Source organism: Scylla paramamosain, chromosome 17, assembly GCF_035594125.1.
Source record: "Scylla paramamosain isolate STU-SP2022 chromosome 17, ASM3559412v1, whole genome shotgun sequence".
Lineage (NCBI taxonomy): Eukaryota > Metazoa > Arthropoda > Malacostraca > Decapoda > Portunidae > Scylla > Scylla paramamosain.
In genome coordinates, this window is record NC_087167.1 from 1896834 (window position 1) to 1910000 (window position 13167).

Here is a 13167-nt window from a genome sequence, read left to right on the forward strand (position 1 = left end):
AAGTGTATATAGTCAGAGTACGAATTCCGTCTATTGTAGCAGCTTATAGTGTGCAATGAGACGCTTCTCCCAACCAGCAAATTTCAAGGGTACTATTGGAAGCTTGAGGAAAAAAAATAAGCCTTGCACATCATCCAGCCACGCTATACCCTGTGCTACTGTGTCTGGTATTCCATTAGATAACTCAGTGACATTTATTTCATCAATGCTACGCGAGAAGTTTATGAATAACAGATATACGACTTTTTCCTAATATTGCTATAATAAAAACACTTGAGTGATTGATTTTATTTAATTAACTTTAATAATTTATTCTTAGTTTTTTTTTTCACGAATGGAAGAGGAGGAATGAAATATGTCATAAAAGACTGGGGTGAAGGTCTAATGATTAATACACACGTCACGGCCGCTACCCAGTTCCTCCAAACGAAACTGCAGCGCCGCCGTAACAGTCACCACACACGCAGACAATTCACTCCCCACTTGACCTTTTGCTTGGTGCCTGGCGGGAGACGCACCAAGGCTCGGTCACAGTCACTTTTTTTTCTCGCACACGAGTTATTCCTACCCATTGCAAAATAAGTAAAAATAAAGGAAAAAAAATGAGTCAAATATATGTTCGTTTCCTTCCAAGTTACCAGTGAGATATCAAACAAGTAAATAATAAATGTACAATATCTATAACTCACATTACCACGTCCTATTCATACTGGTTTCCACCACAAGTCAACAAAACCCTTCACTCATCCATCCTTACGTGGAGTACAGTTAGCACTTAGCAGCGGTTTGCCTTCCTCTCCCTCCCTTCTGCCTTTTTTTCCAGTCTTGGTTTATTTCTTAACTTTTCTTTGCATTAATCACTTTCTCAGCTTTTAGCTCCAAAGTCACCCATGTCTGTATAGTTACTCAAACAAGGAATAACAACAGAACTTGTAACGCTTATCTAAGCCGAGTATATTGTAAGAGCTTATACGAGGACTAACCGCAGGGTGAGGCGAGTTGTGGAGTGACTTTGTGTATGTTAGGAAACAAATACGTGGGTGACCAGAGGCGATTGTGGAGGAGCTGGAGGTAGTTAAGTATGTAGGAGACACAGCCGGGAGTGATACGGGCAAGATGGAGGAACAACAAGGCGGTGTAATGAGGCTTAATGAGAAGTGGCTTTGAGTAGTGTGTGTGTGTGTGTGTGTGTGTGTGCACGCGGTGGCGAGGGTGGCACGCGGTGGGGAGGGTGAAGAAGGGGTACAATCCGCCCACCCGCCAAATTTCGTGCCACGGCTATACCCCATAACAAGCTTCGTTACCGTGAAAGTTGACAAAACAACAGCCAAATGTACCTGACAGCGGCAGCTACAAAAGCCTTGTATAATGTGATTTCAACCCAACTGAAGGGAATAAAAGCCTCTTTTGTATTCACGCAGGCCAAGGGCACGCGACTGTTTGTTGTGACGCGCGGCCCGGATTGCAAGCTGAGTCTACTGCAACATTTTTCTGCCCTTATTTTGTAATACACGTTTTGGAATAAATTCAATCACTTAGAGTGTAAGACCTTCACTCGTGGCTGGTGGATTTGTGGGGTTGCCGCTATTCACGCTTTTACTATTCCCGATGCTGCTGTTCCTATTTTTGTCGTTATTAATGCAGTTATATTTTTGTACATTGAAATGTATTAAATTCTTTAAGAAAAGATTCCGTAAGAAAAGAAATGTTATGTGGAATCTCTCTCTCTCTCTCTCTCTCTCTCTCTCTCTCTCTCCTCTCTCTCTCTCTCTCTCTCTCTCTCTCTCTCTCTAAACCAGTAGGCCTATGAAGGAGATACGCCGCAATAAACCTAGACTTTCATTCCAGCTATATTTGTAAATGAATTCATCTCCACTATTGTACTACAGACCAAAAAAAATGTTAAATCAATCTCTCTCTCTCTCTCTCTCTCTCTCTCTCTCTCTCTCTCTCTCTCTCTCTCTCTCTCTCTCTCTCTCTCTCTCTCTCAAGTACACTCCGGCGCTGACGTCACTGGCCCGGAGTTCAAGGCCACATGCCGCTACCACCGTCACGGTCCAAGACGTTCCCCAGCGGAAATTGCCTTCATCTAATTAGGTCCCAAATAAGAGTCGTACCGGAGTGATTGTTTCGTATTTTCCTCCTCCTCCTCTCTCTCTCTCTCTCTCTCTCTCTCTCTCTCTCTCTCTCTCTCTCTCTCTCTCTCTCTCTCTCTCTCTCTCTCTCTCTCTCTCTCTCTCTCTTTCTCTCTCTCTCTCTCTCATAGTAATGAAATGGTTCCACACAAAAATAATTAACTATTATTGACTAATGTAATTTTTTTTTTCCTTATTTGTACTCGCTCCAATCTTTTAGCAAGGTTACTGGATCGTGACGCATCCCTTCCTGCGTCATGCGTTGTATAATGGAACGTTTAATCAGTACCTCCATTGCAATAACTGGTCACTAACTAAGCATCAGAAAGGATAATCTGGCTAGACAATCGGTAAGTTCTACTGATAACAAGGTCGCGTGTGTTAAGGACATGAGAGCGATTAACAGACACGAAGGCAGAGGGTGAGAAATTTTCCTAGACAATTTTCTTTTTTTCTTGTGAAACTTGAAAGAAGACTAAAGGATATTTTTGTTATTTCTGCTTTTATGCCTAGTTATTTTGGCCGCATATTAGTAGGAAGGTAGTCGTAGTAGTGGTAGTAGTAGTAGTAGTAGTAGTAGTAGTAGTAGTAGTAGTAGTGGCAGCAGCAGCAGAAATAGTACCAATAGCAGCAGCAAAAGATGAAAAACAAGAAAACAAGATAACAGTACACTTAAAAGTATTATTAGATATGATAGTACCTGTAGCAGCAGCAATCAGCGGAAGAATCACAACACTGCGCCACGCTTCCTCTGTTGTCTTCCAGTCACTCTTCTTCGCAGTGAACGGGACCGTCAATAAGGGAACATTCTCCGTTTTCTTTTTTCTTTTTTTTCATCGAAGCCGATTTGATATGTAATCTGTCCCGACCGTTCAATAATCGTCTCAGTATAAGTAATCTTCCGATGGGGTTCCCTTTATACCAAAGAAAAGAGCTCAGGTTGGCCAATACCCGCGTAATATAAAAGGCACCGCAACGACTCCGCTACAGCTCATGAATAATGGTGAACCCCAGAACAAAAAAAAAAAAATCAAAATAAAATAAATGAATAAATAACCGATAAAAACTGGTTATTTTTGGCACAACAACGAGGTCACACGGCGCTGCAAAGCCAAATGTTTAAATAACAATCATTATTAAAAATTATACATGGTTAAAAGGCTAAAATAGAAACAATATTAAAATGAAAACGGGTGTGACAAAAAAATATAAGTACACTTAATAAATGAAAAGATAAAAAAAGAAAAATAATGAGCTCTGCATTCTGGAACAGTATAATGAAACTGCAAATGTTGACTGCAGTATAGAGCTCAATTTCTACACTGTCTCATTAGTTACGTGGAAGGAAAGGGCGGTGCCTCACTCACGTCCTTCTCCCTGACCTTGGCTGGTCCCTTCGTACGTAGGTCAGGTCTCTTATTAATCGCAGTCACGTATCACCGCCTTCTAGTATTTGTGTTTCAGTGGTGTAAGTCTTTATCCCATCTGGATCCCCATGTGTAAGCCGTACAAGTATTGCTGAAACGGAAAGTCGCTCAAAGTTATTGGTGAGGAGAGAAACGAGAGAATCAAGTTCATATCTAAAGGTTTCCACAATGGGTGAATATTCCTCAGGATCTGTAACTTTACAATATTTTGAAAACTCATCCCTCAGCTGTATGTGAGTAACCCCCTCAGGATTATCCACGCACCTTTGAAAGAATTCATTTAATCGAAAAGCGAGAAAACGGGCTTCCGGAGGATAAGCCTGCATGCACTACTTTTTTATTTTGCTGCTGGCTGCACACCGGTACATGATACGTGCCACCTGTTCTCTCCCAGTCTGCCTTACCCTCATACCTGCCAGCCTTCCTCTCCACAAGTTTTCCACCTTGCCTGAGTCATCCTGCCTCACACACGCGCCTGTCCCGCCGCCTTGCACACCTGGCGTGACAGGTGAAGCCGAGCTGAACACTGGCCGGGGAACAGGTAATTGCAGCCTGGCGGTGAGGGACGGGACACGAAGCACCACAAAAGACTATAAGCTTCCCTGCACCGTTCACCACACCAAAATTGTAGACGAAATGAAGATAAGACGGCAATGTGTTACCCGGTGGAGCTTCCAATCGTACCCACCACATATAGAAAAGCGCTAATTTAGAAAATCGTAATAGTACCCTTCCTTCGTGTTCTTGCTATCTGAATTCTCCCAACTGTATGGATACTAAAGAAACATTCGGCTCGACTCTTTCCTTCCCTCCCTTCTATACTCTGCCAGGTATTGACGTGGATAGAAGAAAGGATATTGCAGGCACTAAGTTTTCCTTTTTTTTTTTTTTCAGTTTGCATCAGCGCATGAAAATAGAATAACAGTAAAAAAAAAAAGAAAAAAAATTATCTACGTCACAAATGTATTTTCAAAAGAATATCGCACTTCACTGGACTGAAATCACGAAATAAAAGAATCACTCACGGAAAACAAAAATCACATCCAGAAAATACACAAAGCGTCACACGCCATCATTTTACATCACCTAAAAAAAAAAAAAAAAAAAGTGAGAAAGAATAAAAAGCCTCCAATATTTTTCTTCTATTTTCCAGTTAAGATAAGGCGACGTGTTAGGGAGGGAACGGGTGGGCCTCGCGGGGCGGGACGAGGGCCTAGCGGGGTAAGGATGGGAGAGGAGGAACTGAGGAAGGGAGAGTGGGTGGAGGGGAGGAAGGAAGGAAGGAAGAGAGGGAGCTGTGCGGTGCCTACCAACTCCACCCTACGACCTGCCAAGAAGGGAAGATAGAGGAGTAGATTAGAAGGCGGGGAAGGAATAGAAAAAAGACAAGGAGAATAACAATGTGGGTGGAGAGAGAGAGAGAGAGAGAGAGAGAGAGAGAGAGAGAGAGAGAGAGAGAGAGAGAGAGAGAGAGAGAGAGAGAGAGAGAGAGAGAGAGAGAGAGAGAGAGAGAAACGGACGAACAGAGACAAACGGACAGACAGACAGAAAGACGCACGCACGCACGCGGTTACACACAGACACACACACACACACACACACACACACACACACACACACAGAAAAGTCGTAAATTTAACATAGTCAACAGTGAGTCTAAAATAATAAAATAAATAAAAAAGTCAACAAAAGCTGTCAAGGGCACGGAAAAGATATACTAACATTAATATAAAATTCATGAGAAAAAAAAAAGTCGTGGCAGCAGCGTGCTATTCATTTCATAATAATAATAATAATTACAAACCACGAAAAAAGTAAATAAATAAAACTAAGAAATAAAAACTCTACCGGTGGCGTTTAAAAATACACAACACAATAACTGCATCCAAAGTGAGGAAAACCTAAAAATATATAGCCATTTTAATAAACCGTAAATGTAGTTCCTTCAGTCTCTTCTCCTCCTCCTCCTCCTCCCCATCAACCCACTCTCCTCTTCCCCCTCCTTGTGGCTGAGTCTCCCCAGCAACCACAGGCCAGGGGTTGGTCCTCACCTTCCCCTCGCAGACCCAGGCACCTGATTGGCTGCCCCCACGCCCCTCACACCCACGCTCCTGCCCGCAATTGGTCAATATTTCGTAATGAAGGGTTAGAATCACGACCTGACGAGCTTAGGACACGCGAAGTTGGGAAGGCTCGTGTGTGTGTGTGTGTGTGTGTGTGTGTGTGTGTGTGTGTGTGTGTGTGTGTGTGTGTGTGTGTGTGTTTGTGTGTGTGTGTGTGTGTGTGTGTGTGTGTGTGTGTGGCAGTATGAATAATGAACCTGTAAACATTTTTAAATATGTGCAATGTAGTCAAAAAAATCTAAAGATAAATACAAAATCTTAGTCTTGAATCTCGTGAATAATCTGAGAAAAAATTGTGCAAAATTAACGCCTTGTGAAATATGACTGATATACGTTACACACACACACACACACACACACACACACACACACACACACAAATACACACACGTACAATACTGAAACAGCAACTCACGTAAAATCCTATGAATACCTGCACGATCCTACGAATTCTCTTTTACAGGGAAAATTTTGCTCCTGTGGTTTTTTCCTCACTTTTTTTTTTCTTTTTTTTTTCACGGTGTAGCAATGGAAGCTTTCCACGCCAGGCAGCCACAAGCACCACGCCCATCACCTGATTACTGACCACTCGCCCTACCCAATGCTGGTACACCTGCTACATCCACGTACGCTCCCATACACACACACACACACACACACACAGTAAACAGTTGTAATAGTTTTTAAATTCTAAAGAAGTACATAACCAAAATCATCTCTTTTTGTCCATATTAATATTAGCAAAAGAAAAACGTATAAAGAATGAAACGAAATTCCAAAGCACAACTCTTATCTCTACACTGAGAAACCTCATGCCCATATAACTGTACAATTAAAAAATTTATAGATATTTCTGAACTTACGAGGTCTCCAGTATCACCACAAACACACACATACAGTGAAGAAAGCACACCCGTGAACAGACATGTGCAGCCGGAAGTAAAGAGTAGTGTCGTGCAAACATTCGATAATTGATTTTTTTATTACATGGAGAAGTGTTGGGCGAGAGTAGCTGACGTGTTTGTGGTGGGGCATTTTGTACAGGAAATCAATACTTTTTTGATGAACTACACACACACACAAACGATCATGTTCTTGACCCTTTCACTGTCAAATTACAATTTTCCCACAATCACCTACAAGGTTTGAAACACCTTTTTTGTTTAGTCTGTGAAATAGTTTCATATCCTAGAAAAAAAAACATAACTAATCTCTTTTTTTATATAAGTCAATGCAAGCATTTTTTGATGTTTACATATTAATGAAGGATGACAGAAGCATTAAGAAAACTTCAAACGATTTCTTGCTAGAAGACGAATCAAATACTTTTACATGCCAGAAAAGGCAAGACCAATCTCTTCTTTTCTTCTGTTTATGAAAACTATTTTTTTTCCAGTATTCTGAATATTAAAATAGAATGACTAAGGAAAATGTCTTCTTGCTTGACGATGAACCAGCAAATGATGCCCATAACTGATAAATCAGATAAAACACGGAAAAACTGTTTACATGGACAGAATCTCGTGCATCATGGCGGAAAAATAAATGATCCATCTGGATGGAACAAGGAACCAATCAGGACGGCGATGACTTCTGAATTCTCGGAGGTAATTGGTTCATTTCGCTTGATTTCTGGTCGCCCGACCTTCCTTCTTGGCGGCGTGAAAAAGAACTCAGATATTGCCGGGAAGGAAATGCTGGTGGAGTTTTTTGAATGTGCGTATATATCGGTGGTGGTGGTGTTGGTGGTGGTGATGGTGGTGGTGGTGTTGGTGATGGTGATGATGGTGGTGGTGGTGGTGGTGGTGGTGGTTAGTAAGGCAAATAATTTTTACAGTATATTAGTAATGCTTCAATAATATCTTAACGTTAAGTGTTGTGTGGAAGTGGAATTTTCTTTTTTGTAAATTTCAAGGAATCTGGCCAAAAGGACAGAGAGAGAGAGAGAGAGAGAGAGAGAGAGAGAGAGAGAGAGAGAGAGAGAGAGAGAGAGAGAGAGAGAGAGAGAGAGAGAGAGAGAGAGAGAGAGAGAGAGACCTGATAAATATGCCGCTGCCAGAAAGTAAATTACAGAAGGGAATTCCTAAATTCTAAAAAGTTGGCCTATTCAGACAGAGAGAGAGAGAGAGAGAGGGAGAGAGTGTGTGTGTTCTCTCCGTGCTCTCTAAACGGCGCCTGCTCCCCTTATGGCACCCAACAGTATGTGTATGTACTAGTATACCGAGATGTGAGTCTGAATACCCCTCGAACCTTCAAGACGCGTGACCCTTCCAGTATCCCTTCTCCCTAACTGTGGACGAGACACAAACACACCTTCATGAACACTTGAACCACCACCATCACCACCACGATCACCACCACCACCACCTCCTTCACTATGAATAACGCCTAAATATAGCCTTCATAAAACATATATATATTCCCAATTAATTTTAAAACCACCTCAAATTTCCTCCAGTCCTGGCCTTCCACCCACAAACCTACCCATCACACACACACACACACACACACACACACACACACACACACACACACACACACACACACACAATGTTCTATATACAGAAAAAATAAAGACACTCTTGGTACATAAAAGAAAATAACGGGAAGTGGCGTGTTTTAAGTAGATAGAGAGAGAGAGAGAGAGAGAGAGAGAGAGAGAGAGAGAGAGAGAGAGAGAGAGAGAGAGAGAGAGAGAGAGAGAGAGAGAGGGATTAAGTTTCCTCTTCAATATTTATCTCCGTAAGTGAAGGAAGGACGGGGAGGAGAGAGGGCTGGAAGGAAAGGTGTCCCGCCACAAGGCCAACAGGGTGCTACAGCCCAGGGCACCGGTGAAGCTTTGTCCGTGGAGTGTAAGATGTGTGGAGATGTGATGAGGTGAGCTGGTGCACTAATAGTACAGTGCTGGGCTGGTGAGGTGAGATAAAATGTGCTCTGCTGCTCCTATAGTAACTGGATTTGAATAGCAAAGGTGAGCGTACTACACACACACACACACACACACACACACACACACACACACACACACACACACACACACACACACACACACACACACCATAAAATCTTTTATCGAAGCAATTTTTTTCAGAGGAATGAAATAAAGTCTTTCGATCTGGGGTGTATATATGAATACACATGTATGTCTGTATATATGTATGTATGCATGTACCTATATTTGTATGTATGTATATATGTATGCATGCATGTATGAATGTACAAACGTGCCGTCCCTCTCAGTTATCTTTTAGGGAACTTACATGCGGTAGAGCGAATCGTCTCGGGGACAGACAAGAGAAAGTTGACGCTGATCCAAATACTCGTAGAGCAACGCCCACTCACTCGTTGCCATCCAGAGGACAAAGAAAAAACTCCCCCGTCTAGTAAAGGCCGGACATCACACGGGAAAATCTTATTTCTCCTCGGACAAAAAGAAATATGAATAAGCAAGAAATTGGATTTGCATACTTGTGGCGATGTTTTGTTCTCCGCCATGGAGGGGGAGAGATGGGAAGGAAGCGAGGAGGGAAGGAGGTGGCAGGGAGAAGGGGGGAGTAGGGGGGGGCAGTAGAAATAGACCAAGAGTGATAGCATAGAGGGGAAGATTTGGGCGTGGCCTGAGTCTTGTCTTCCATCAGGACTCAATACCGGGGAAGGAGGAGGGAAGAGCAAGTAGAAAGGGAGAGAAGAGGATGGGATAGGTGGTACACTCTGCAGGGCGTGGTGGTTGTTTTTGTCTTCCGCCAGCACTCAAAGGGCCAACAGTCAACAACAATGGCTCTTATTCATGAAGGTTGGGTTTGGCTGTGTGGTGGTGGTGGTGGTAGTGGGAATGGTGATAGCGGCTGTGGTGCTGGTAGTGTTTCTTCTGCTGGTGAGAAGAGACAGCAACATATAAAATAATACAGGAATATCACAAAATTACTGTTCATATCCAGACGTGACAACGCCTCCAAAAAGTAAAATAAAATTGAAAATAAAAAGAAAAAACTCAGGCACACAACTCATTAAATTACTTCCCTTAAGTGACTTCAGTGATATCAAAGAGCAGGATATAGATTAAATAAACAAATAAATAAGCAATGAAGAGGATGCAGCAGCTTTCCCTCAGAACACTAATCAGATCTTCTCAGGATAACTTCTGACTTTAAAAAATACCACAAAAAATATAAACTTCATTACAGCATGAGATTATGAAAAGTGAGTTGGTGGTGCGTGAGTCAGGTGGAGCGAGATCAACATTCTCTTCCCTCTGTGGCCTCAGGAATGCCCGCAGGTCGCACACAACACACCAGTGCCCGCCAGATGCAGCGCGACAAAGTTTACGTTCATAGCCAGAGTTGGAGTTTTCTTCATTAAGCTCCTTTGATATTCAGTTGTACTGCTTCCTTCTCTTTATCTTCCCTTTCCCCTTTCATAAGTTTACCCTTTCGTCTCCCCGCTTCTCTTCCTCCTCCTCTTCCGTCTCATCCTCTTTTTCATTGTCTTTCTCTTCCTCTTCATCTAGCACCGCTCTTTACCCTCTTCATCTCCTCCTTTCTTTACGTCGTCTTCCTCCTCCTCCTCTTCCTTCACATCATCATCATCATCATCTTTCTCCTCCTCCTCCTCCTCCTCCGCCTCCGCTCCCTTGTCCCCCTCTTCAGCTTTTTTTTCCTTCTCCAAGTTCCCTGTCTCCCAGTCTTCGTCCCTTCCCTCCACCTCACGCATCCCCGCCTTCTTCCCGTTCCCTCAGGCTCTCACGCCTCGATGGGCCAGCGCGGGGGAGGAGGTGGTTGTCGGGAGATAGAAAGAAGGGCGTCTGCAGGAACTAGCCCACACTCCTCCACCCTTACGGTCTATTTTTTACTCAACTTAATAATAAAAGTGAGAACATAATAAAGATGAAAGATGAGGACTCTCTCTCTCTCTCTCTCTCTCTCTCTCTCTCTCTCTCTCTCTCTCTGATTCATATCTTCAGACAAAGTAATAAACCTTTCTCACTCAGGTCATGTCAAACAATCCCTCTTCTTCCTCAGCCTCGGCCATCCATGTTGCCTTAAGAACTCTCGCCTTGTCTCCTCGTCCAGCCTCTCGTCTTTCCGCCACCTTACCCCAGGACACTTCCACACTAACCCATTTTCCCCACCATCCCTTCCATCCTTCCTCTCTGTGTCTCCTTCTGTGTCTCTTTTCCACGCACTCCACCACAAGTAGAAGACATTTATAAGGATTTTCCCCCACGAGCCTTGACACGGTGGGAAGCTGGCAACGCGGTCATGATTAAATACGTCCGTCACACTCTCCCTGCACCGGGTCGTTCTCCCCTCCGTGTCGCGAGCCTCCCTCCTGACGGCTCAATTATCCCCCCTGAAAGATATATGCGTGTTTTCGTCCCTGTAACCCAGCCGGAAAGTCAAGCTGGAATCCAGGAGTCCTACATTACTATGGGATGAAGATTCACACACATAGTGCAGCCCCAGTGCTAAGGTTAGAATGTCTTCAGGTTTGGATATAACTCCTCTACAGTTGAGAATATCATGTACGTGGAATTTACATTACAACACTTAGAAACTCAAAAGAAAGAATACTGATACTGATTATTAAAGAGTTCAACAGTGTGCAAGAATGATATATACACTAAACGGCCAATAATTCTTTAAAAAAATATATATATCATGCATTTCTCACTGGATAAAGCTAACAGAGCTTAAACGGATATGACATCAATGAAATATACACTCCAAAATCTAATACCTAATAAAGACCACTGAATTAAGTGCTTTCATCCCTGGATATAATAACTGCAGAGTTAAAACCATTATCTCGTCAACTAAATATACTTTACAACTAAAAATACTTCTACTACTCCTCCACGAGTCAACACATCTGATTTGTGAGATAAACATAACACACCCTACTGTCTCTTATGCCATAAACATAAAGAAAGGTCTCGAATAGCAGGAATCATATCCATGCCAGCCAACACCTTCCCTGCTTAGTATGAGCATCTTCACTCCTCACCCAACCCTCTAAATTTTCCTTCCCCCATAACTCCCAACTTTTCTATTCTTATGTCCACCCTCACCCTCCTCCCTCACTTCCAAATTCTCTGATTCCTCATCTCCTCTCCTCCCCTCACCTTCCGCCACGCCTTTCTGCCTCACCTTTCTGCTCACTCCTCCTCTAGTTCACTGGTTTTCTCACATTTTCTTCCCCGCTTCAGTATGCTTTTTTTTTCTTTTTTTTTCTGTTTTTTTTGTTAGCATTCACGAGTCCCCTATTTCTCTCTTCTTTTCAACACCACGCCTCCCTCGCTCGTTTTTGCCTCCCTCCAGTGCTCCTTTTTTTTCTATTCTACCTTTATTTTATTCCAGTATTAGAACCCAACTTCCCCACTCCTCTTCCTCCGCCTCCACCTCATCTCCGTACACACATTTTATTGTCAAACTTTTTTTTTTTTCTGTTGTTCTTTAAATACCGTCACTCTTCAAAATATTTTCTCCTCAAAGCCTCATTCTCCTTCGTCCTCGTTTCTCAAGCTATACATCCCCTTCTCTCTCTCTCTCTCTCTCTCTCTCTCTCTCTCTCTCTCTCTCTATTTAGGTCACATTTATTTTCCTCTTCTTTATATTCTAAGAGTCCATAATTTTCCTGGATTTATACTGTTTGCCTTCCACTCGTCCTCATCCTTCTTAGCTTCTCTGCCTCCACTTCCCCCTCCGCCTACTTCTCTTCTCTGCCCTTCAACTCCCTCCTTATGCACCTGGTTCTTCTCCATTACTTCTGTTTATGCCTCTGTTTCTTTTGCTTCTATTAATTTTTCTTCTTATTATCTTCTCCTCTTTCTCCCTCCTCTTCTCCTCCTTTTGGTCTCCTCAACTAGCATCAGGTCTGCCTCTACGACTCTGACACCTCCTCTTCCTTCAAAATTTCCCTCCTCCTCCTCCTCCTCCTCCTCCTCCTCCTCCTCCTCCTCCTCCTCCTCCTCCTCCTCCTCCTCCACCGCTACCTTGACCTCCATTTTTCTCCTCCACTAACATTAACTCTTCCTCAACAACTTTGACATCCTCGGTCTCCTCCTCCTCCTCCTCCTCCTCCTCCTCCTCCTCCTCCTCCTCCTCCCTCCCCTCTTCCTCCTCCTCTTCAGACGTCCCACTCGCGCTCTGCTGGCCACGTTTGCCTCAAGCTTCCAATTAAGGCCGTCTTGCCTCAACCCGATAATACGGCAACGCCCCAGTAACCAATAACAATATGAGCCGAGCAACAATGTCCTGGGTTATTGTTCTTAGTCTGCCTGCACGTGTGTGTGTGTGTGTGTGTGTGTGTGTGTGTGCGCCTACGTTGCAGTTAGTGTTTTATCATTACTCCTCGTTGGATTGTTCAAATACTGAGCCAGTCGGTCTCTCTCTCTCTCTCTCTCTCTCTCTCTCTCTCTCTCTCTCTCTCTCTCTCTCTCTCTCTCTCTCTCTCGTAATTAAAATAATAAAATGTTACCAAAAC